At 38.9% G+C, this 26,070-nt stretch overlaps 1 pseudogene; it reads left to right on the top strand.

The window, feature by feature from the left end:
• Positions 1 to 7,293: 7,293 nt before the first annotated feature.
• Positions 7,294 to 26,070, top strand: part of LOC149164524 (protease Do-like 9) — a 41,512-nt pseudogene continuing 22,735 nt past the window's right edge.

Here is a 26,070-nt window from a genome sequence, read left to right as displayed (position 1 = left end):
TCATCCCAAAGCCTTTGGGTGTAATGCTTGTGTCCATATCCCCAAATAAATTATAAGGAAATGAACATACAAAGTAAGCCTTGCATCTTTGTTCGTTGCCTATAAGATGTTAAAAGGTATAGATTACTTCATCCCAACACACATGAGTTGATGATCCAAAAACACAGGATTGACTATTTGCTCAATTTCACCAAATATTAACTAAGGTTGCTTTTATGTGAATGAATGAGAGAAAATTGGGTTTTTAAGTGCCATAAACATAAACTTAAGAACCGAAAATAAACATGAGAAACAAAAAGAAAAGAATCAAACACAATAAGCCATGTATTTGCACTATGTTGGCATAGGTCACGGGTTCGACCCCAACCCTGCGCATCCGACCCATCTTTGACCACTCGTGTTGACTACCACGTGTCACACTGAAAAACTACCACTTTCCGTGTATCCGATCGATTTTTGACCACTCGTGTTGACTACCACCTGTCACACTAAAAGACTACCACTTGCCCTGTATCTGACTACCACGTGTCACACTGAAAGACTACCAATTGCCCTGTATCTGACCAATCTTTGACCATTCGTGTTGACTACCACGTGTCACACTGAAAGACTACCACTTGGCCTGTATGAAGATCATTTTCGAAACTTTTTCACACTGAAAGACTACCACTTGGCCTGTAGGAAGGTCATTTTCAAAACTTTTTTTTGCTTGTTTGCCATAAATTTCAGATTGTGTTTTTTCCTTCCTACGAAGATCATTTTCGAAACAATTTTTTTTTTTTTGCTTGTTTGCCCTCAATTTCAGATTGTGTTTTCTCCTTCATATTTTCGAAATTGAATATACTGTCGGAATCAGTGCAATGGGCTCTTCGACTTGGCGCCAGTTTCGAGAGCATTTTGGACTGTAAAATTCTAAGCATTTTGAGGATCCTTCTGGATCAATTGATCACTCAATGATAAACATAACCCTCAACATCTTGCATCTTCATATGGTATTCCTTCTTCAAAGTTGACTTCCCTTGCAAATGATAGTGATCTTAAAGCACAACATAATGAAGTTCTTCCTCCACTTCCTAATTGGGGTAAAAGAAGAACTACAACCTCTTTTCAAAGAACTCCTTGAGTATTTATTGTTAGTGCTTCAAATCCAAAGGATTTCTTTGGATTTTCATGAGGCTCATGGTATGGTAGAGTGGGACACAACAATGGAATATGAGTATAGTTCTTCATTGAAAAATAGCACTTGGGACTTGGTCCCTCTTCCAAATGAAAAAATTGGTAATTGAATATGCTACATATGGTACAACAGATAAGAGTCAATTGTCCCTGAATCCATGGTTAAGGGTTTTTCTCATGTTGATGGCACTGAATATTTTATAACCTTTGCACTTGTGGCTAAAATGAATTCTATTCACCTTGTTCTCTCAATCGCTGCATCTTCTAAGTGGAATATACACCATATGGATGTCAAATGTGTCTTTCTTCATAAAGATTTGTAGAAAGAAATATACATGGAGCAATTATTAGATTCGACTCTTCACTTGTGTTTAAGGTTAAATAACCCTCTGATAGTATCAAACAAGCCGCTACAACATGTTGGATTCTTTTCTTCTATCTTTAGGGTTTTCTTGATACCACCCCTATTCAAATCTTTGTATTTTGTGGCTTCTTCTGTCTTTTAGGATTTTCTTAATACCACCCTGATTCAAATGTCTATATTTTGTGGCAATATAATGAACTTCTCTTGTTCTCTATGTTGTTGATCTCATTCTCATTGGGAATTCACTTGTCTTCATTGATTGATTGATAACGTGAAGTTTGTTTATCATTAACAATTCAAAATGATAAACTTGAGTCCCCTTTACTAGTTTCTTGAATCACAAATCACTCAATCTACATTTAGGATAGGTCTCAACCCAAGTATGTCTTTGGTCTTTGAGCAAATTTCACACGTTAGATTACAAATCTGCACCCATGCCATTTTTGTTAGAGATTAGGTTGTGAACAAAATGTTACACTCCTTTGGTTAATCTTATTTTGTATTAGCAACTTGTTGGCAACCTCTTGTACTTTGACTCGCAATGGTAGTAATATCTCCTATATAGCTGCCTTAGTTCCCTGGTTTATAAAGGAATCATATAAGCTTCATTAGAAAGCCACAAAACAATAACTTCACTAACTTAGAGAGACGCACACGCAGATTTAGTGGATTGTATCGACTTTGAGTAGATTGGTGATCCTAATGACCACAAGTCCACCTCTAATGATGTCTTCCGTCTTGGCTTTAGAAAAGAGTGATGTGTTGTGGAGTCTATTTGGATTCAAGAAGTTTTCCCCAACTTTAGTTTTCAGGAGATATCCATATTTCCAAGGAGACACTAGCTGAAGTCCAAATGCATTACATCCAAAAATTGATTCATGGGCACTATTGATTTGCAATGCTATTGCACTAAAATTGATTTATTGATTTGCAATGCTATTGCACTAAAATTGATTCATGGGCACTATTGATTTGCACTAAAATTGATTTATTGATTTGCAATGCTATTGCACTAAAATTGATTCATGGGCACTATTGATTTGCAATGTTATTGCACTAAAATTGATTCATGGGCACTATTGATTTGCAATGTTATTGCACTAAAATTGATTCAATTTGCAATGTTATTGCACTAAGTTACATGTTATCGACATCTTCACTAAGCGATTGCCAAAGACTTGCTTGGGGTTAAGAAAGTTGTCCTTGTGATGCAAGGGAGTTAGTTTGAGTTCTCCTTTCCTGCATTTAAGATGCTTTTTTAGGTTGAACCTCCCTTTCATACCTCCCCAGGTATCACTTGAGACAGGGTGTCAGGAGGGCATCTCAATGTACATAGTTGGCATATCAACCGACTCTCATTTATTGTCCAATTGGCATATCAACCAATACCCTTCGTAAATGTTGGGCTCCTCACAAGTCTGATATAAATGAAGGGCTTCGTGCTATATTTCTTGGTCACACATCTAACTCTCTTTTTGAGTGATATGGCTTTGAATCGAGGATAATTGTGCTCCTTTTGTTGGCTTTTGAGTCAATTAATTTTCTACTAATCTATTCTTTAATGTATGGAATTTACTGAACAAATCTAATAAATGCAGTGATTTTCTTGTTCCTTTTGTTGCCCTTGAATCTCTGTTAATTCTTTGTTGTTCTCTGTCTATGTATGGAGTTGAAGTGAATAATGATCCCATTTCTGATTTCACAAGAGATAGTTGGGAGTGATTTTCTTGTTCCTTTTTGTTGGACTTGGTCTTGAGTATCTGTTAATTCTTTGTTGTTCTCTTTATGTGTATGGAGTTCAAGTGCTTATGATCCTGCTTCTGATTTCATAAGGGATCCTTCAGTCTATGTTGACTCTTTGCCTATGTATGGAGTTCAAGACCACAATGATCCTTGCTTTTGATTTCACTGGGATGCCATTGAATCTCTAATTCTTTGTTGATGTATGGAGTTCAAGTACATAATGATCCTACTGATTTTCACAAGAGATACTCGCGGTGATTTTCTTGTTTCTTTTTGTTGGCCTTGAGTCTCTGTTAATTCTTCTTTGTTCAAAATGTAACATATGGGTTGCACAATGTTTTGTTCAGATTAATTACTTGGCCCTGTTTGATTACCTAGGCCTTCTAAATATGTTCACACACAGGTAAGACTTTAAAGAGCCTTCTAAATATGTTCACACACAGGTAAGGCTTTAAAGAGCTCATGGTCAAAGTAAAGGGCCTTTATTTGAAGGCCATGACAAAAAATAGCTTCTAGGCAATTTCAAGATTTCACCTAAACTTGTTTGAACAAGACAGTGAACAAGCCACACATAGGTCAAGTAATGTAAGTATTTAGGGTTCAACTGAACTGCATAAGAGAAAGCCTATTAGACAATCCAATATATAAAATCTAAATGGCAAATCAGAGAATAAAATATATGAAACCTTAAATGATAAATGGTGGATGGCAAAATGGGAAATTTCACTCTATCCTGGTCAAAAGACTTTCCTACCGAACAACCCAGAGGACTCAGAACCATGCAAACAAATCAAAAGCAACTCCAGCAAACCAAAGCATTTACAACATCCAGAGAATTTGAAAATGGTGTAGGATAAATATTATCACATATTCGTTACCACAAGAAAATGATGCCCTACAGAATCCCTAAATCAGCCCAAAATCAACAACAATCTTGAACATCTCAGCTCAAGAGTACAAGCTAACCCCATAAAATCTTACACGGCTTCGAAAACCAATGGATCTGAAAATAGCCAGTAAACAAAAGCACAAAAATGCAATGAAAAATGCTAAACGCTTATGACGCTTCGGAAAAGAAAAATGAACCGAAAAAAGGACAAAAATCATACAACTAGAACAAAGGATAAAAGGGGTATTTTGAGAAACAGAGGGAGTGTATATAGCTAGGGCGACCGTCAGCTGGTGATGCATGTTGAATCTTCAATATTATGTGATTCAGAACAGGTCTATGAATTCATTCCTCATCCGGCGTGCTCGCTATATACGCACTTTTCCCTTCACAGCCCATATTTCATAAAAACCATAAGCCCCCATTAAAATTTCTACTAACAAATCAAAAAGCATAAATCCGTAGAGTAGAATTCGGAAGACATAGCCCATATTTCATAAAAACCACAAGTCCCCGTTAAAATTTCTACTAACAAATCAAAAAGCATAAGCATAAATCCGTAGAGTAGAATTCGGAAGAAGAAGAAAAAAGAAGGTTAACGACAAGTTAAAAACCCTGATTCCAAAATAGAGAAAATATAATTGCCCCAAAAAACCCAAAACACCCAGGAAATAAACACAAAAAGTTCTCATGAACAGATCCATAGCAAAACTATTTACATTTTAATAAGAGAAACGAAGTGAAACCATTAATGGTCGATGCATATAAAAATCCATCGTCATTCACAACAGATCTAAAGCTCTAACCATCCAAAACTTATACAGAAATAATGCCACTGTGTACTCAAATCACAAAACCCTGAACAATCTGATGTAGTTGAGACAGAAAGCGAGATAAGAAAGACGACCTCCGTGGTCATATCTAGCACCGTCTGTAAAGATGAATTGTTTCAGTTTCTCCCCGTATATATATGCATATTCCTTTCCAAAACCCTAGTTGATCAAAAACCTAATTCTGAAATTTCGAAGAGTTCGAAAAGCATGTTGTGGAACTAACGCTAATCTATCATAATTCTCTCTAGTATATTTACTTTGGTGGTTCCATGTGATATTTTCCCGACATTTATAGACTTTAAGATTCCATCAAACCCAAATCCAAGTAATGTATGCCCATAGGGTTATGTATGGTGTTATGTTTACTTTTTCAAACCCAAATCCAACTAATGTATGCCCATAGGGTTATGTTTACTTTAAGGGGAAGTAAATTATAATTTTCAGTGGTAAAATTAGTAGTATCAATGTAGGTTGATTCATCATTTTTATTAAAAGAAAATTATGTTACTTAGAATAATTCACTATGATTGGTAAGAAACAAAGTTAATTATGCCACTTAAAATAATCCGATGTTGATCCGTAATGGACCTTTATCACTCTAAATCTTGGACCCTTACCTTATTTATTTACATCCGAGGAAAACAAACCCACATACTCCAGACTCAGATGAGCTATATTTACATATCATATTACTCATTTTTACTTTTTATGCTTTGATTTTTTGGTTTTTTTAAATTTAAATAATAATATATTTATTTTAAGAAAATGAAAGTTTTTTATAGCTTAAAATGATTTTTTTAAAGATATAAATAAATTTAATATTTTGAAATTTGTTTATAACCATTAGATTATGCAAATTTCTATTCCAGTGAGAATTTGCTTAAATTTTGGAAATATATCTAAACAAAACCAAAATGTAAACCATAATGGATTATTGATTATGTACTCTCCGGTTGAGAGTTTGTCTTAAATTAAAATTAAACAATGGTCCATATTTATGATATTGTTGAATATCATGATAACCATGACTAGTTGAAGGATCACTTTACTTAAAAGCTGGCGCCTAAAGTATTTAGTTACATTGAAATGGAGACCGTGTCGAAATGATATCAACAAATTGAGCCAAATCATATCTATAAACGAGATTAAATACTTACCTAATATCTCCCCGCCCTTCTTTTTATGGTTGCTACCCTATCCCTGGTTACATCTTCTTTCCCATGTTTTCATTATCACGGCTTTGTATTACTATGAACAATTCATAAAGATTTTAGTTAGGATTTTTTTTTTTCAATTATTTATGGTTTTTTATTTTATTTTTTATTTTATTTTATTGAATATTTCATATTTTTATAAATATTTTATTATTATTTAAAATTATTAAAAAATATTAAAATTTTGGTTTTTAATAATTTTTTAAATAATAAAATAGCAAAAAGGATAATAGAGTAAAGTTTATTTTAATTTACTAATTAGGCTGATAGGCTTTCCTTTGAATGAGTTTAGTCATCTACCTTTTGATTCTCTGATTGAAATTTGCCGTCCAACTGGCATCTGGTTTAATTGACATGTGGCATATGTTCTCAAACTATTCCTCCCTCACAAAACTGCTTTCCGATCTCTGCTCCTCCTGCTTTTCCCTTTCTGCTCTTCCACTGCTCTTCCATGACCTGCTGCAATAATGTTTCCGGGCTCTTCCACGACCTGCTGCAATAATGTTTCCGGTTTCTGCTATGCACTCTGTTATGCACGACCTACCTTGCTGCCTAACGATGAATTTAGCTCTCGGTTATTCAGTGGTGATTCACTATTCTGATTTACAACCTCGAAACCTTTAAATGCCAATTTCTACTCACTAATAATAATGGCGATTTGTATGCAGTTGTTATCCCGCGTGGATAGGACGGCCAGTTATTAGCCTCCCCACCCAAGTTCCTTGCAATACATGTTCGTGTTGTTGTGCAGCGATATTGTACTTGTTGGGTTGCTGATGATGCAACATTTGTACAGAATATCCCGTTGTAATAAATTTTACCATGATGTAATAGGGGAGGGCCGCAATTGCCTGTGCGCCCTCCCCACCACGTCGCAAAACCATGTGTCAAAGTGCATGGATCCAGTACAACACATGTCCACCGTGGAGCTCCACGTGTTGGGCATCGTGTCATCACATAAAATTTTGTGTCCATGCCATTTCCCCTGTTTGTTTGGGGTCATTGCTACGATGTTCCATTTTCACTTTGTCTTTCTGCTCGGGGCTGGTTTTTGGGCGAAGCCCCCCGCCGAAGATGGCGCGGGACGGCCCCAGAACTTGCGCGCTTCGTCTGGTATGCATGTGTTGTTGCAAGCATTTGTTCGAGTTTTAGGGTTTGTGGTTGGAACATCGCTTCTGCTTTTCTTGTGGTTTTCCACCTGGATTTCTTGGTCGTTCTGGACTGCCGGTTGTTTAGGGTTTCTCTGGTGGTGGTCTTATTCGCAGTTTTTGTTGTTTGGGGAGGAGTCGGTTGCAGTTTTACCGAGCTCGAGGTAATTGCTTAATTTGTTGTTTTGTGCTGGTTTTTTTTGTGGTTTTCTGTTGTCTAATGGCTTTTTCTTCTCGTTGCAGGTGTGGAGAAGGTCTGGCGAGCTCCGGGGAAGGTCGGCGACCATCCATGGCCTGTATCCGGTAGGATTTTAATCCTACCAGCAATTTCTCTGTGTTTTTCAACACAAACAACTCTATTTGGATATTTTGTAAACTTTCTATGGCAGGTTTTGAGGGTTTAGGGTTTTTGTGGATATTTTGATGTTTTTGTGGCTTTTCATGATGGCATTTGTGAATTTTCGCTATTATTTTCACCGCCCCGTGCCATCCTCGGCCGTCCCGTGCTATCCTCGGCCGTCCCATGTGTTATAGACATTTTTGGGCACTGCAACCCCAATCATAAATGTCCATAAACCAAGGGCTCTTAAGTCCCTAAAAGTTTTGTTCCAACCTCTAAAAGAACAAGGTCAACTGATTACATCTTCTCCCAGAAGTTCTCCATGAAAAACTGCTCAGAACTGGTCAAAACTGTACCATCTCACCTGCTCCATGGTCAAAGTGCACTGCATCCCACCTAAATACACACAAGAGGTGCGATGCATCTTGAAAAGCCCTTCTATGGGGTGCGATGGGCGAAAGTGGACAAATGGCAGGGTCAATCTGCAAGGTGGAGGATCATGGAATCTTCTAGAAACTTCTCCTGTGACACTTGCCTCTCTGCATTCGCCCAGGGATGAGTAAGAGATCATCAATCTCCAAGTGGAATCAAGAACTATCAGAGAGAGGACAATAATCAAATCTCAAAAGCTGACTCACCCCCCTTGCAGACATCTATATATGGATCCCTCATCCCAGAGATCCAAAGGCTGGAATTTTGTATCTTGTAAGGAAGTGTTGTTGGTTTCTTGGTGCAATATCATAGTGTTGGGTGATCTAAGCTTTTCATGAGGTGAAGAAGGGCTTTCTTGCTGAGAGGATGATGTTGGGTCAGAACAATTGGTTGTAATCCTCTTTGCTTCTCTTGATTATTAATAAAGCTATTCAAGTTTTCCTCTACATTCTTGTATGATTGATGATATATGCATTTGTGTGGTCAATATATATCTAGTTCTATATTGTTTATGATAGTAGATCTATGTTCTTGGATAGTGTTATGCTGCTTTGATTCTACAAGTGCTCTTTGAAGCTGGGTAGACGAAGAAGCGAGTGGCAAGGATCTATCAGAAGGGAGAGGAATCAAGCAAGGAACCAAGCGCAAGACAGAGGTTGGTCTCCTTTATTCCCCTCTTATCTATTTCTCATAAAGGAAAACGAAAGTAGTTTTAGTTTGTTTGTTTCTAAGGTAGCTACCAGCCTTAGTGGGACTAGCAGCTCTGCATAGACACTAGATTTCCTGATAACAAAATGGCGACTCCACTGGGGAGCGAATAGATTGTTTGTTTATCTACATTTGTTTACTTTATAAACTTACAGATGGAGCCTGAAGTTAAGCCAGCTAGCCTTCGAACTGCATTTGCTATGCAAGTGCAAAGTAGATCAATGTTGCTTTAGTATATCTCTGGGTTTTGTTTATGAACTAAAAAAATGATTTACAAGCTCTCTAATTTCCTTTGTGGTGTCTCTAGTAACCTCTTTAGATCTACCCCTGTGATTGGTTTACTGATTACCACTTGCTCGGCCTAAATCCCTGAACTGAGCTGCAAACTGTGACCCAGAACCCAGTTAAAGTCTCGTCCCTGGTCCATCGCACTGTCTCTTCTGTGAATTCTGGATGCATCGCACTTCCCGAGTGTAGTAGGTGCGCTGCATCTCTTTTTCACTGTGTTACAAGTGTGCTGACCAGACAAGGCATTTCCTGCTCCTAGATTTTGGTTTCTGTGTTCACTCTTTTCAGCTCTATTCAAGAGTTTTGTTGCATGTAGTCAGTACACCTCTGTTGAAACCCCCTTCCTTGCCATTATTCCGCCTCCATTGTACAAATAACTGTAAATGTTTTTATGTATTTTGAGTCATTTTCAGTTCTCTTTTACAAAGAAGTAGCGTAATTAAACTGTCGTTTCTTGATTTGAAAGTGTCGCAAGTGTCGTTTTCAGTCATAGAAGAGAATCCGATTGTTCTTGATAGTCGATTACACTATTACTATTGTATTTGATTTGAATTAGTAGTTTTTCAAGTTTCGAAAGCAAGTTTCCAATTCCAAATCGCAAAGTGTCGTCATTGTCCTCATTTTGTCTTGAAAAGAAACTTGCTAGTAATGTCGCTTTGAAAAATAATTCAGATTTGCGCTTAGATTTCTTTTTATCATTCACACATTAAGAAGGCTAAAAACAAATACATGCACGTGCATTTGCATTTAGACTGTTTGTTGGTTTGATTTAGGACAATGCATATAATGTGTGCTCTCTGCTCTATGTTGAAAGAATATCATCTCTCTTTCCTTAGTAGCTAGGATTTTCATTGCAAAAAAGAAGATTAAACGACTGTTTATCATCTTAGATTGCATTTTAGGAATTGTACATCTACATCACGCGGTGAACCTGAAAGGCAAATTTCTTAAGCAAGATCAACTGTAAAATAAATTTAATGGATCTAAAAACGCTTTGGAACCTAACGCACAACATTTAGAAGTCTAGGCTAGAGATGTATTCCGGCGGTGTAAAGCCTGGTAACTGTTGTTTTCATTGATGGTTGGGTGATTCCTCCACTTTGAGACGATAAGTGCCAGTACGGACTTGTGCTCCCACGTACTGTCGAGTATATATTGGGAGACCACAATAGGCTTTATCCTTTATCCATAGGAAGCTGTGTCTGTCGCCCTATCGATCACAATTCATTGAACACAGCATTCAGGAAGATTGACTGTCATACCGTAAAAAGTATTCTGCAGTTTTGCGATTGGTCTGGCAATCCCTCTGTCTAGATTTCCAAAACAGTCTCTTTCGTTCCTTTTTAGACTCCTTAAAGGAAAAGGTCCATCTGAGCACTTGTCACTTCAGGCTCGTTAAAAATGAAAGGCGACTAGAGTCATCTTTTGTTTTTTCTCGACTCTTAAAAATTGAAAAAACAAGTTGTGTCAAAGCGTCTAAAATTCATCTAATTCGGAAACATACTTCCCCTTGATTTTTGGTTGATAAAGTAATTCGCAATCGTGGAAGAAAGTCAATTGAAACCTCGTCGTTCGTGGAGGCTTATGAGTCAACCGTCTTTGTCTCCAGAATCAAAAAGACTATTTTACCAAATGGGCCGAGGCGATGCCTACATTAGATAACACTGGTGAAACAGTTGCCCTTTTCTTTTTCAATCATGTAGCTGCCAGATTCAGCGTTCCACAGGCTATAGTCAGAGATCATGGATCGCATTTTCACAATCACATGATGATCGAATTGGCTGCCAAATTAGGGTTGTCCCACGATAGCTCTACTCCATATTACCCGCAGGCCAATGGACAAGTTGAAGCAATCAACAAAGTCCTGAAGCGGATGCTGCAAAGGATGATTGGAGTCCACAAAAGGAGTTGGCACCTGATCCTATACTCAGCCTTGTGGGCATACCGAACATCGGTAAGAAATGCAACCGGGTTTACACCTTTTCAACTGGTGTATGGCCTAGAAGCAATCTTACCAGTTCAATGTGAAATCTCGTCCCTCAAACTCGTAGTCGACCTTCTCCCCGGAACTTCAGAAGAGGAGGCTCATTTCTTGGAACTAATGCAATTGGATGAAACCCATCGTGATGCCGCTTTGGCTAACGAAGCCCATAAGAAATGAGTCAAGGCGCAGTTCAACAAAAATGTCAAACCCCGTGTCTTCTCAGAAGGTGACTTGGTCTTACTTTATGACCAAGAATCCGATAAATTGGGAGCAGGTAAGTTCAAGTCTTTATGGATGGGCCCCTATATTGTTAAGCGAGTGTTAGCAAAAGGAGCCTACGAGTTAATGGATTATGATGGGATTCCACTGGCGCAACCCCGTAACGGGTTGTACCTTAAGTGTTACTACGCATAAATTCGGTGTGGTAACCCATATGCTTTTGTTACATTTTTTTTTCGCTAAGAGTAATTGTTTTGGTCAAGTAATCCACTTTTTACATTTTTCGTAGATGTCGGACCCATTGGAATCTTTCATTGGATATGCCGACGGAGCGAGTCGTAGTTCGTGGAACCTATCTTCTGCGGCCTGGGCCATTTTTGATCCAAGCGGCGAGTTAGTAAGTTTCAGAGGGGTATGTATTAGTCGGTCAACAAATAACATCGTTGAATATACCGTGTTGATAGAACTTCTCTCTAATGCCATCACACATGGCATAAGCCGACTTGTCATCAGGCTAGACTCACAGCTCATCATACTACAACTCACTGGTATCTACTCCGTCCGAAATCCAACTATCTATCGTATGTTCCTAAGGGTCAAGATTTTGGAAAGACAATTTGATTTTATTCAATATCAGCATATTTCCATAAACTTAAACACATTAACAGACTCATTGGCAAATTATGTGTTAGATAGACATTTGCAACATTTATAAAAGGAAGCATTTCATCAGTATTTGTATCAGGATCATGTAACTTAACTGAAATAAAACTCTGAAAATCAATATATATATATATATATATATATATATATATATATAACTATTTATGGTTTACACATAATGTTCTGTAACCAAGACAAAATTGGTCAAATGACCCAAAACTCAAAACTCTAGGGGGCACCCTAGTCTAATGATGCTGGTGATAACAAGTCACCGCCTGTGCAATCATGCGTAAAAGCCTAGTCCACCGACTCGGCACACCAGTAGTATGTCGCTGCAACCTCAAGGGCAGCTCGTTGGTCCTCACGTCTGGAATACCAAGAGTAAGGCCCTCGACCTGATCCTGCAATGCTGAAAGAGTCTCGACCACATCAAGATTGTGAAGGATAGCCCTTCCCGCACCCTCTCTTGCTGGAGCGGCAACTGGCACTCTCAGGCGTACTACTGGTTGAATTGGTCCAACATTTGCATGAGCACATGAGTTTTGGTTAGTCTTGATAGAATAAAGCACAAGAACCTTATAAAGAGAAACGATAAACAGAGATATGGTCAGAAAATTTACCGATGACACCCCACTGCTCGCCAGCAGGCAATACCAAATCCGGATCACCCCGGAAATCCATACCGGCATATGGATACTCGGAAAAAACCATCTCCTGATGATTGAACCACTCGAAAAAGGTATCAGAAAAGGAAATCTGGGACTGACCAACATGTCTAGCCATAAGGTCGACCCATCTCTACATCCGTGGCTCAGTCGGTGGAGGTAAACCAAGTGAAACATACTGCGGCTACATCAGCGGGATCTTTTCCAAGGCGAAAGTTGTCAATACAGAACCATATCCAAAGTTCTTCAATCTTCCATTTTTCACCTTGGTCAGTTGTTCTTTCATCACAGAGAGTATTGCATCACATCAGTTGAACACCTTTGGTTCAAGGCATTCCAAGGCGTACTGCATATAAGACCTATTGGCCACATGAAGTGCCGCACTACCAGCTAGTCTAGCAAAAGTGAACAGAATGGTCCTCAGGGACCTATCAATGACATCTCAGATAATGATCTTTCCATCCTTACTTGGCTGAGATCCCTCTCTGTAATACCTGCGAATGTAATCTCTCACAGATTCACCCCCATGGGTCAAACCTGATAATGAGATAGGGGCACCATGCCTCGATAAGCCGGTCAAAAAATAGATGTCCACGACAGTCAAGGGGATGGACTTGCCCCTAATCTGGAACTCCTGGGTGGTAGGATCCCATGCATCGAGAAAATATTGCAACAGGTTGATTTGTTGCCTCATGCAAGAGATGTAGAAAAACTTGAACAGGCCACAGTTTCGCAATGCATTTACCGTAACCGAATCATGTAAAGCAAGCATGTCCTCTTCTTCATGCTCATGTTCTCACCATGTAACAGCCATTTTTCTCCAGTGAATCTCTGAAACAAACAAGAGAAGAATCAAGATCTTGATTTGGTGAAAAACAGGCAAAATTTTCCATGAAAAATTGTGCATAAATTGCCCTCTTTGCGCCCATCGCACCCCCAACAGTGTTCTAGGTAGGATGCATGCTGACTGGCCAATGGCCAAGCCAACATGCATCACACCTTTCGATGTAGGAGAGGTGCGATGGAGCCAGGGCGAGTTTTTCAAACCCCAGAGGCTAAAAAAAACCAGAAAACATGCTCAGAATTCAAAAAGGAAAGGATGAAATTAAAGAGCTCAGGTTTAGCTCCTACCTGGTCCAGATGGCGCCGAGAATCGTCCACAGAATCTCCCGGAATCAGCTGGTGAAAATCAAGGGGGAAAGCACCTCCAAAGCTCCAACAAACCAAAGTTCAAATGAAATGTTAAAATGAGAGGTAAAAAGCACTTTTAAATTACTTTTCACGTAATTCAAGTAAAATATTAGTGTTTTAACTCATTTTTCAAACATGTATTGTTCGTTTCTAACTAGTTTGATGAAGCAATTGAGCAGGCAGTACAACCTTTGAAAGAACAAAGTTGTCAATGGTAAAATCAAGCCAATCAATGACCATTATATCGAGCATTTTTAACGCAGAATTCAAGCTCGTTCAAAAATAAACATAAGCAACGAGCAAATGTTCCCCTAGAGTTTAAGCTCATTAAAAAATAAACCAATTTCCTGTAAATAACCATCGTGAATGTATTATCATCAGCCTTTGAAGCCTTGGTCGTGTTTTCATTATCACCTCCACTCTGTATTGGCCGATCATTCACCTCCATTTGATTGTTTACCCTTTTTGAGGAACAGCTGTGAAGAGTGATCCTGTTAGCCATCCTTGTGACACTGCCGTGATTGGAAAATTCCAAACCTTACCTGGAATCAACTGCTACCCGAATTTATCACTCGTTCCTCAAAAAACGAGTCTCCTTTAAGCTCTTTTCAACTGACTCGTAACATATGAAAAGATTGTCGAGCCATTGGCCTCTCCAGCTTGTTAAAGGGACCGAAGTGCTATCCCTCCTTTAGATTTTAATCTCTTTGGACTTGAGGGATCATTACACAAAAAGATCGAGCGTTTGTCTTGTTCGGCTCGTTAAAAGTACCGAAAATTCATCCCTTTTGTATTGTTTTATACTTTTTCAGACTCAAGGGATTATATGACGAAAAAGGATTATTGGAGTTTTCTTTACGTCCCTTTTCCAGACTCTCTAAAATTGAAAAGGACCGAGTTATCCTTGTCGTTAAACTCGTTAAAACCGAATAGCGACAAACTTGTCCATACAGACAAGAACGAGTTTCACTATCGCTAGGCTCGTTAAAACATAGCGATGGGTTTGCCCGAAGGGCAAATTATAGAACAAGCATATTTTATCCTCCTCAAGCTTGACAAAAATAAAGGGGTACTAGTCAGCAATGACTGGGGAAAAATTGGGAAGAAAACTTGAAAAAACTTTATTGGTAGCAAGTCACTCTTGAACATGACACTTTCACTCCGCATCCGAGTCGGGTTGGGTTGTTCCATTCACTAGTCACATCACCATGGTTTCGTCACACCATCCATTTGGGGTTAATGCTACCGATCCACCATGTTAGTGTCGCCGATATGTTCAAGAGAATTCACTCAGAGAATTCACCTGTGTCTCACCCACTGCAATACATTTACGCTCCATTCTTTCATGACCACCACTCTGAACCTTATATCACCAGATCGTTTTCACCTCCATTAAAATTATTTGCTCCGTTCTGTGTCATTTATGTGGGATTCACTAAGGCCCTCCTATGATGGATCGCTTCTTGTCGACATCAGCTCATTATCCAAGAAGTCGATCTAGGAACAACCCTTTCAGTACTTTGAAGCTTGCATGCCTCAATGGCAAGTTTCTCACTTCCGGCGACAGGTTTACATCAATGGCCTTCGACCGAAAGATTTTGCGTGGTGTTCGACGCCAAGTCCCTTATTCACACCACGTGAATTGTATTGTAGTACCTTGAGGGTCATCATCATTATCAGTGATTCCTCTCGTGCCTGTTAACAGCTTACATCGTTGGCTGGTAATCAGGCGATGTCTTTCCATGTTCGACTCCAGAGCATCTCTCACATGGATTGACTTGTACTTTGGGTGAAGATCGAACGAGATTGAAGACCCCGGATCTAGTTTCATCCATCTGGGCTGCGATGTATATTGAGGAAAGTAAAGACATCAAATGTACATCATTACTGCACAGATAATCATCCAACCTAAGGGATGATGGCTCTACCAGAATCATCAGTCTACACTCAGACGATTGTCTGTCTTATGTACATGAAAATGAAATTTATAAAGCTGAGCATGGGAATGCCCGCCTAAGCTAGATCATGAAAATATTATGAAGATAATGTATTGTATTGTATCTTATTACAGGTCGCCTTGCAGCTCGAAAAAAACTTCAGATCCTCATGATAAAGCATTTCACCCGACATCAACAGATTAACGACCTCCTGCTTTAGGGGGCAACTGTTACAGACATTTTTGGGCACTGCAACCCCAATCATAAATGTCCATAAACCAAGGGCTCTTAAGTCCCTAAAAGTGTTGTTCCAACCTCTAAAAGAACAAGGTCAACTAATTACATCTTCTCCCAGAAGTTCTCCATGAAAAACTGCTCAGAACTGGTCAAAACTGGACCATATCACCTGCTCCATGGTCAAAGTGCGCTGCATCCCACCTAAATACAGACAGGAGGTGCGATGCATCTTGAAAATCCCTTCTATGGGGTGCGATGGGCGAGAGTGGACAAATGGTAGGGTTAATCCGCAAGGTGGAGGATCATGGAATCTTGTAGAAACTTCTCCTGTGACACTTGCCTCTCTGCATTCGCCCAGGGATGAGTAAGAGATCATCAATCTCCAAGTGGAATCAAGAACTATCAGAGAGAGGACACTAATCAAATCTCAAAAGCTGACTCACCCCCCTTGCAAACATCTATATATGGATCCCTCATCCCAGAGATCCAGAGGTTGGAATTTTGTATATTGTAAGGAAGTGCTGCTGGTTTCTTGGTGCAATATCATAGTGTTGGGTGATCTTAGCTTTTCATGAGGTGAAGAAGGGCTTTCTTGCTGAGAGGATGATGCTGGGTCAGAACAATTGGTTGTAATCCTCTTTGCTTCTCTTGGTTATTAATAAATCTATTCAAGTTTTCCTCTACATTCTTGTATGATTGATGATATATGCATTTGTGTGGTCAATATATATCTGGTCCTATATTGTTTATGATAATAGATCTATGTTCTTGGATAGTGTTATGATGCTTTGATTCTACAGGTGCTCTTTGAAGCTGGGTAGACGAAGAAGCGAGTGGCAAGGATCTATCAGAAGGGAGAGGAATCAAGCAAGGAACCAAGCGCAAGACAGAGGTTGGTCTCCTTTATTCCCCTCTTATCTATTTCTCATAAAGGAAAACGAAAGTAGTTTTAGTTTGTTTGTTTCTAAGGTAGCTACCAGCCTTAGTGGGACTAGCAGCTTTGCATAGACACTAGATTTCCTGATAACACCATGCCCTCGGTCGTCCCGTGCCATCCTCAGTGGAGGGCTTCGCCCAACAACCGGCCCCAAGCAGAAAGACAAAGGGAAAATGGAACATCGCAGCAATGACCCCAAACAAACCCTCGAAACCCTCTTGACTTTTGGTATGACTTAATTTCTAATATGTCTGATAGATTCCTTGTTTTCACTGTTATTTTCGTCGTCCCGTGCCATCCTCGGCAGAGGGCTTCGCCCAACAACTGGCCCCGAGCAGAAAGACGAAGGGAAAATGGCCAGCAATTCCCTCTTCTCTTGGCATCAAGGACAGAGCACAGGCTCTATCTGTCAACAGATAAAATGTGTTCAGGTTCTCTGATGTTAACAAGCCTTCAAAATTGTCTCTGCATATAACATTTATGTTTGTTTGTTTGTCCCCTTCTCTATTAGTTTATAGGAAAATTTTGTTCACGATGATGGGCTGCCATAGCTGGGCTTCATGCCCTGGCTATCTTGATGTACAGTTCTATATATACATGATTAAATGATACGAGTTTTACTTAACTGTTGCAGTTTGTAGCCACCGCAATTGAAATTTTTGTGTCCTGTTTATTTTTGGGGATGAGAAGATCATTAAATGATGCCAGTTTTACTTAACTGTTGTAGTTTGTAGCCACCTCAATTGAAATTTTTGTGTCCTGTTTTTTTTGGGGGTTGAGAAGATGATTAAATGATGCCAGTTTTACTCAACTGTTGTAGTTTGTAGCCACCTCAATTGAAATTTTTGTGTCCTGTTTTTTGTGGGGTTGAGAAGAGATTTGGGTTTAGGTATGGTTATTGGTCAGAAATGCATAGGAGGATGATTAAACTTCATTTTCTTAAGGATTTAGGTTATTCTCATATTTACAACAATTATATTGGATGTGACTCTTTGGTCATGTGGTGGTGAAGATCTAGACATGGGGTGTGTTGCTATATTAGCGATCTATGTTTGGACCTAGAACCTGAATTTGAATTTGAAGGTTTTCATGTTAGTGATCTAGGACCTGGAACCTGAATTTGAATTCGAAGGTTTTCATATGGAAAAAAATATAGAGATGGGGTGTTGTTATTTTAGTGATCTATGTTTGGACATGGAACTAGGATTTTGAATATCTGAATTTAAATTTGAAGGTTTTTTCCTACTCTACTTAATAATGAGTGCTCTCAAAAACTTATTATGAGATAAGACTGTCTGGTCATTTGATTTCTGTATTTAGCCTTTTTCCTATACCTTTGTCCATTATCTCTTGTCTATTGTTCATATCCAGAGTTGCCACTTCTGCAATGTTTATTTCATTTATTGGTCTATAATAGTATTCTGAATTAGAAGATTGGTTTTCTCGTTCATCGAACAACAACAAATCATTCTGTAGCTTTGCTGGCATATTCCTCTTGTTAATGAGAAATTTTCTTCTTCCTAAGCAATTTTTGGTCAATTTACAATTATTTAATTGTTGGTTTTGTCTCTTGCATAGAGTCTCTACACCTGCTCGCAACTTTGAATCTACCCTATCGAATCTGGAAAATGACTGAAATAGTAATCCTAACGCCCTCAGAATCCTATAATACAAATTTCATTATTTTTTTCCTTTTTATAAATAGATGTCAACTATATTTTAAAGATAAAGATAATTCTAGGCCAACAATTCCCTCTCCTCTTGGCATCAAGGACAGAGCACGGGCTCTATCTGTCAATAGATAAAATGTGTTTAGGTTCTCTGATGTTAACAAGCCTTAAGAATTGTCTTTGTATATAACATTTCTGTTTGTTTGTTTGTCCCCTTCTTTATTAGTTTACAGGAGAATTTTGTTCACGATGATGGGCTGCCATAGCTGGGCTTCATGCCCTGGCTATCTTGATGTATAGTTCTATATATACATGATTAAATGATACGAGTTTTACTTAACTGTTACAATTTTTAGTCACCGCAATTGAAATTTTTGTGTCCTGTTTATTTTTGGGGGTGAGAAGATCATTAAATGATGTCAATTTTACTTAATTGTTGTAGTTTGTAGCCACCTCAATTGAAATTTTTGTGTCCTGTTTTTTTTGGAGGTTGAGAAGATGATTAAGTGATGCCAATTTTACTCAACTGTTGCAGTTTGTAGCCACCTCAATTGAAATTTTTGTGTCCTATTTTCTGTGGGGTTGAGAAGAGATTTGGGTTTAGGTATGGTTATTGGTCAGAAATGCATAGGAGGATGATTGAACTTAATTTGCTTAAGGATTTAGGTTATTCTCATATTTACAACAATTATATTGGATGTGACTCTCTGGTCATGTGGTGGTGAAGATCTAGACATGGGGTGTGTTTCTATATTAGTGATCTATGTTTGGACCTGGAACCTGAATTTGAATTTGAAGGTTTTCATATTAGTTATCTAGGACCTAGAACTTGAATTCGAATTCGAAGATTTTCATATGGAAAAAAGTATAGAGATGGGGTGTTGTTATTTTAGTGATCTATGTTTGGACATGGAACTAGGATTTTGAATATCTGAATCTAAATTTGAAGGTTTTTTCCTACTATACTTAATAATGAGTGCTCTCAAAAACTTATTATAAGATAAGACTATCTGGTCATTTGATTTTTGTATTTAGCCTTTTCCCTATACCTTTGGCCATTATCTCTTGTCTATTGCTCATATCTAGTGTTGCCACTTCTGCAATGTTTATTTCATTTATTGGTTTGTAATAGTATTCTGAATTAGAAGATTGGTTTTCTCGTTCATCGAATAGCAACAAATCATTTTGTAGCTTTGCTGGCATATTCCTCTTGTTAATGAGAAATTTTCTTCTTCCCAGGCAATTTTTGGTCAATTTACAATTATTTAATTGTTGGTTTTGTCTCTTACATAGAGTCTCTATGCCTGCTCGCAACTTTGAATCTACCCTATCGAATATGAAAAATGACTGAAATAAGAATCCTAACGCCCTCAGAATCCTATAACACAAATTTCATTATTTTTTTCCTTTTTATAAATAGATGTCAACTATATTTTAAAGATAAAGATAATTCTAGGCCAACAATTCCCTCTCCTCTTGGCATCAAGGACAGAGCATAGGCTCTGTCTGTCAACAGATAAAATGTGTTCAGGTTCTCTGATGTTAACAAGCCTTCAAAATTGTCTTTGTATATAAGATTTCTGTTTGTTTGTTTGTCCCCTTCTCTATTAGTTTACAGGAAAATTTTGTTCACGATGATGGGCTGCCATAGTTGGGCTTCATGCCTTGGATATCTTGATGTACAGTTCTATATATACATGATTAAATGATACAATTTTTACTTAACTGTTGCAGTTTGTAGCCACCGCAATTGAAATTTTTGTGTCCTGTTTATTTTTGGGGATGAGAAGATCATTAAATGATGCCAGTTTTACTTAACTGTTGCAGTTTGTAGTCACCTCAATTGAAATTTTTGTGTCCTATTTTTTGGGGGGTTGAGAAGATGATTAAGTGATGCTAGTTTTACTCAACTGTTGCAGTTTGTAGCCACCTCAATTGAAATTTTTGTGTCCTGTTTTTTGTGGGGTTGAGAAGAGATTTGGGTTTAGGTATGGTTATTGGTAAAAAATGCATAGGAGGATGATTAAACTTCATTTGCTTAAGGATTTAGGTTATTCTCATATTTACAGCAATTATATTGGATGTGACTCTCTAGTCATGTGGTGGTGAAGATCTAGACATGGGGTGTGTTGCTATATTAGTGATCTATGTTTGGACCTGGAACCTGAATTTGAATTTGAAGATTTTCATATTAGTGATCTAGGACCTGGAACCTGAATTTGAATTCGAAGGTTTTCATATGGAAAAAAAATATAGAGATGGGGTGTTGTTATTTTAGTGATCTATGTTTGGACATGGAACTAGGATTTTGAATATCTGAATTTAAATTTGAAGGTTTTTTCCTACTCTACTTAATAATGAGGGCTCTCAAAAGCTTATTATGAGATAAGACTGTCTGGTCATTTGATTTCTGTATTTAGCTTTTTTCATATGCAACTTGATAATGAGTGCTCTCAATTTCTCAAGTGTCCCCTCAATGAATAAAATTATCAGTGCCTTTTTGACATTTAATAAAACTTATTATGAGGTAGATTGCCTCCTCATTTGACACTGTTTGGTCATTTTATTTTTGTATTTAGCCATTTTCCTAACCCTTTGGCCACTATCTCTTGTCCAGAGTTGGAATGGAATGTTATTATTGAATTCCCAAACATCGCAGCAATGACCCCAAACAAATGGAGGAAATGGTGCGGACACAGAATTTTATGTGATGACACGATGCCCAACATGTGGACCTCCACAGTGGACAGGTGTCGTACCGGAGCTTTGCGGGTTGACATGTGGTTTTGTGACGTGGTAGGGAGGGTGCACAGAATAACTTATAGAAATAGTTTTATCATAATTAATATTTTACAGAAATACATATTCCATTGAAAATTTCTTTTCAACACAGTTAGGTTGCCACAAGAAATCACTACTAGGTTGTAAGCCAAAATGTTTATGTGACAAGAAAAAGATACAATCTAGTGTTGTAAGCCAAAATGTTTCTGTGACAAGAAAAAGATACAATCTAGTGTTGTAAGCCAAAATGTTTTGTGCCAAGAAAAAGATACAATCCATCCAAAATCCACATCATAATGTGGTTAGAACCAAAAACATATGACACCCCTATTCTTTATGACCCTGAGAATCTTGAGTGCCAAAACTCCCCGAGTTACCTTCTTGAGCCAGGTAGGTTGGCCTACCAGTCAAGGGATGATTAGGAAATGGTTGATTGCTGCCATATGATTGATTCCAATTTGCAGCTTCCAACCATGGAGGTACTGAGTACCCATACCTCACATTTGCACTACTGACCCCTGCATTAAGTGGAGGTGTGTAATGAGCATACAGAGAATTGACACCAACTCTGGTAGGAACAAGGCAAGTGGGAAAACCCTCAGTTTGATAGTGGGGCACTTGAATGTTTAAGAGATCTTGGAATAATGGTGTATTATCTGCAATGGAGTCCAATGAGTTTGAAATAATCCTGGTTTCATCAGCTATTCTTGTATCGTTGATCATCCCTTGTTCCTTTTCAAGCATTTGTTGTGCCTTTCGTTTTTCCTTTTCCTGTCTTACCATTTGCTTTTGTTGGTCCTTAACTTGCCTTGCTTTATCTCTTTCAATCCTTTCATCTGCTCGACATTGTGCTGCAACAATCCTTGCTGCCTTCTTCTCCTTGACTAGATCCTTCTTTTTCTGTTTTAATTCTTGCATTTCAAATTTATTTTTTTTTAGACTCAACTAACAGGTTTATATAGTCCTCTGAGGTGAGTAACTGTGAGCTTCAGCCCAGACGAAGACTACCCGGTGCACCTTGCTTTTTTTTCATTGATACTCTCTCTACTGGTAGCTTTAGGAATCATTCAAGTGTCTTCTCCACCCCTCCCACTTGCATGTCATTGCTTGGTACTTCCATTTCAGTATCTGTTGGAACTGATTGAACTATATCATTATCTTCATTTGATGCCTCATTACGTCCTTCATCTTCTTCTGTTGAGAATGCAACAAGATGATGGAGCTTAGTGAAAAGAAGTCGCCTTCACTAAGTGGGCCCGCAGGCTATTCTTGGCGAAAAGTCTATTTTTAGACATATGGATCATGGTATATGAGTTGCAGGATGCTATTTGTGGATGACTGGTCATGTTGGTAAAAATAGATGGACTTCTATTTTTAGACATATGGGCGGTTTCTATTTTTAGACTACCATGCTAAAAATAGAACAGTCGAATATTATTGTCTCATAATAGTATTTGGACTATAAATATTATCTTATCCTCTTGGAGCACTTCAGTTTGAGCTACAGATGTGGCACATGCAACTGTCCGAAGGAAATATGCTTTTCTTGTGGGTCAGTTAAGCTATTGCATGTAGGACTTCAGTTAGAACTCATGTGGTTGAGTTTGGTGGAGTTGATTGTGGAGTTGATGGAGTTGTGTTCAGTTTGACTTGGTTGAACTAGTTGTATTTAGTTTAACTGCAAATACACTAGTGATGAGTGATATGAATTAATTATAAATTAATTCACTAATTATTAACTCATAAAGCAACTAAAGAATACATAAGTTAACTCAGTGCATGGACAGTTCAGTGGAGACAGGTGTTAGAGGTTGAGATTGCTATCAGTTGGGACTATAGTTGTGCATGAGATCTTGCACAATCAATGGGATTGAGTATTGCCAATGAGGATTGCATGGTTCGGCCAAGGAAATACGAGTTTGCTTCAACCATTCATCATTATTCTCATGCAGGATTGCGCAGTGGAGGCAAGCAAATAGTGGAGGAGATTTGAGGCATCAGATCTGAGCTAGTTTGTGTGTAACAGGTGGAGATAGTACTGAGTACTTGTGAGGAGTATTGTGCTATGTATTGTTACATGTTCTCAATCATTATAATATACAGATAGTGTGGGGTTTTCAGCTGTATGCTTTCCCCGAGTTACATACTGTGTTAATGTGCGCATGCGATTGATGTTTCATTGTTTTTAATTCTGCAAAATTGATGATCAACGTAGAGGAGGTTATGTATTGTGCATGTATTCCGCAATAGTGTATAATCGGGATAATCTCTGTGAATAAGTGTCATATTATTCAAAATTTCTACATGGTATCGGAGCTGTTGATCATCAGATCTATTATTCAGAAAGTGTTTACATTTTATTTCTTCAGGCAGAGTCTGTAATCGGGCCAGGTAACCTCTGGATTCATCCTTCCTTTGGAAGTTGAGATATCCGGTAAAAGCCCATACAGTCAATCTCTGTACGAGAAATACTTTGTTCTCACGAATTTTAGATCAGAGGCGGTTGAGTTTTGAGCTGGTGGAATTCGAATTTGCAGTAGTGTTTTCTTAGTGTCAAAGTTGAAATGTCTTTCAACGGATTGCAATTGGAGTATGCTCTTGAGGGCAACTCGAATTATATTGCATGGAAAGACAGGATGGATGCAGTGTTAGATGATAATGGGCTGAAGGAGTTCATAGAGGCTGAGGTCCCAAAGCCTACTGATACTGCGCAAGTTGATGCTTGGCAAAAGAAGACAACAAAGTGTCGAAGGATTCTGTTGGAGGGCGTGAAGGATCACATTATGTCCACCCTGCATGGAAAGGCTTCTCCATACTTGATGTGGAAAGCATTGACAGATCTATTCCAAAGCAAGAGTGATCAGAGGAAGTTGGCGCTCAAGGATAAACTCAGAAACATTAAGTGCGAGAAGGGAGACAGTATGCCCAAGTATCTCACGGAGTTCACTCAGTGCAGGGATGAGCTGGGAAGTGTGGGGGTGACTGTTGATGATGAGAAGTGGTGAGCTTGGCTCTCCTTGGTCTTCTGAAGAGTTGACATTCCTATCAGGACTCTGTCAATGGTCAGGAGAAATTGCCAGGATGGGAGGGACTTTGGTCAGATCTTGTGCAGGAGGAGATCAGGCGGAATACTAGGGACAGATCTTCATCAAAGACAACTGATGAAGAAAATTGCGCTTTGGCTGCCAAAGAAAAGAAGGGGAAGAACAAGAAAGCTTCTCAATTCGGTGCGAAAGGCAAGAATCAGGACATATCCAAGGTGAAGTGCTTTCACTGTCACCAGCACAGACACTATGCCACAAATTGTCCACAGAAGAAGAAAAATAAGCAAGCTGCTGGATCTGCAGTGGGAGAGGCCTTAGCCTCACAGTTTGAGCTTGATTTTTCGTTGATTGCATGCTTGGTATCAAGTGTGATGGGATCGGTATGGTTCTTGGACAGTGGTGCATCTTTTCACATGACAGGAGATCGAGATTTGTTTTCTGATCTGGAGGAGAAAGATCTTGGAGTGCACATTGAGATGGGTGATGATAGTAGATATAGTGCGACCGGTATCGGTACCATTTCCTTTGAGAGGGAGTCTGGTAAACCCTTCGTATTGAAGGAAGTGATGCATGTTCCACGATTGAAGAAGAATCTTATCTCTGTGGCGATGTTAGAAGACAAGGGATATGATGTTGTTTTCAATGAGGGAAAGGCTTTCCTGTGCAATAAGACAACTGGAGAAACCCGGAAGACAGGGGTTCAAGTCAGGAACCTTTATCAGTTGCATGTAGATGGCTGCACAACAATGGCATGCAAGGCAGAAGGATTGGTGAGCCAGGATGATGGCGAGCTGTGGCACAGGAGATTGGGTCACCTTCACCATGGAGCCTTGAAGATACTGCAGCAGATTACTACAGGGCTTCCTAAAGGCACTCTTGCGCAGTCAGATTAGTGCAAGGGGTGTACTTTGGGAAAATTTGTGAAAGCCACCTTTCACGAGAAGGATAGTCGTGCCACGACGATCCTTGAGAGAATTCACACAAACGTGTGTGGACCTTTCTCAGTAGCTTCGACAGCAAAGCACATGTATTGTGTAATCTTTGTTGATGATTTCTCTCGAAAATGCTGGATCTTCTTCATGCAGAAGAAGAGCGAGACATACTCAAAGTTCTGTGAGTTCAAAGCACTGGTCGAGAAGGAGTCGGGGAAGAAGGTGAAGGCTCTTAGGAACGACAATGGTGGTGAATTCATCTCTGGCAAGTTCAAGGATTTCTGCAGTGCAGAAGGGATTCGAAGAGAGCTCATAGCTCCCCATAACCCACAACAGAACGGGGTTGCTGAGCAGAAGAACAAAATGATCGTGGGTGTTGCACGGGCGATGTTGCATGATCAGGGCCTACCCCTTCACTTGTGGGTTGAAGCATGCAATACTACAATATATGTGCAGAACCGTTGTCCTCAAAGGATGCTTGGCATGAGTACACCCGAGGAGGCTTATTCTGGTAAGAGGCCTGATATTTCTCATTTGAGGATTTTTTGTGCTAACGTTTACATGCATGTGATGAAGGATGCTAGGAAGAAGCTGGAGCTAACCGCGGAGGTTGGGATTTTTGTGGGGTACACTGACACGCCCCACAACTATCATGTGTATTTGCCAGACAGTGGC

Source organism: Pinus tabuliformis, chromosome 5_1 (genome assembly GCF_031772625.1).
Source record: "Pinus tabuliformis cultivar Carrire ecotype Pingquan chromosome 5_1, CPIR1, whole genome shotgun sequence".
Taxonomy (NCBI): Eukaryota; Viridiplantae; Streptophyta; class Pinopsida; order Pinales; family Pinaceae; genus Pinus; species Pinus tabuliformis.
Note: the sequence above shows the minus strand (reverse complement) of the source record. Positions and strands in the feature narration are given on the sequence as shown.